The sequence below is a fragment of the Lampris incognitus genome, chromosome 7, assembly GCF_029633865.1.
Source record: "Lampris incognitus isolate fLamInc1 chromosome 7, fLamInc1.hap2, whole genome shotgun sequence".
NCBI classification, from domain to species: domain Eukaryota; kingdom Metazoa; phylum Chordata; class Actinopteri; order Lampriformes; family Lampridae; genus Lampris; species Lampris incognitus.
The window spans coordinates 42,122,144-42,122,635 of record NC_079217.1 but is presented as its reverse complement, the minus strand read 5'-3'; positions in this window follow the sequence as shown (position 1 = coordinate 42,122,635).

Sequence of the window (492 nt, the reverse complement as noted above, 5' to 3'; positions counted from 1 at the left end):
CTTGGTATATGGCACGCGCTGTACCAAGTGAACCAACGGGGCGCCCCCCACAGTTAAAAAAGCGTTTGTGTAGTGTTCAGAAGTTGTCTGATATGTACTATTGTTAATGATATTGATATAATTATTGTTATTGTTATTATTAAGTTAGTTTACGGACAGCCATCAAGCAAGTCTTCACACACACTTTGAATTAATCTTGGAGGTGGATAAAAATAAAATAAGATAAAAAACGGGTATAAAACAACATATTCTAAAGAAGAATAAAATATACAAATGAAGCTTTAAGAACATCTGAACGTTACGTATAAAACTAAGGTTGTGCGAACACTTGCTCTGCATTTTGTGTTTGATTCCCTTTACGTATCTATTCGACTTTATTCGTATGAATGGAGGGGGAGGGAAATGCAACCCAATCCTTGACTCATCGGGAGTCCACCCTCTCTCCCATTCTGCGTCCTCTCCTGGGCTCCTCGGTCCACAGGAGGTCATTCA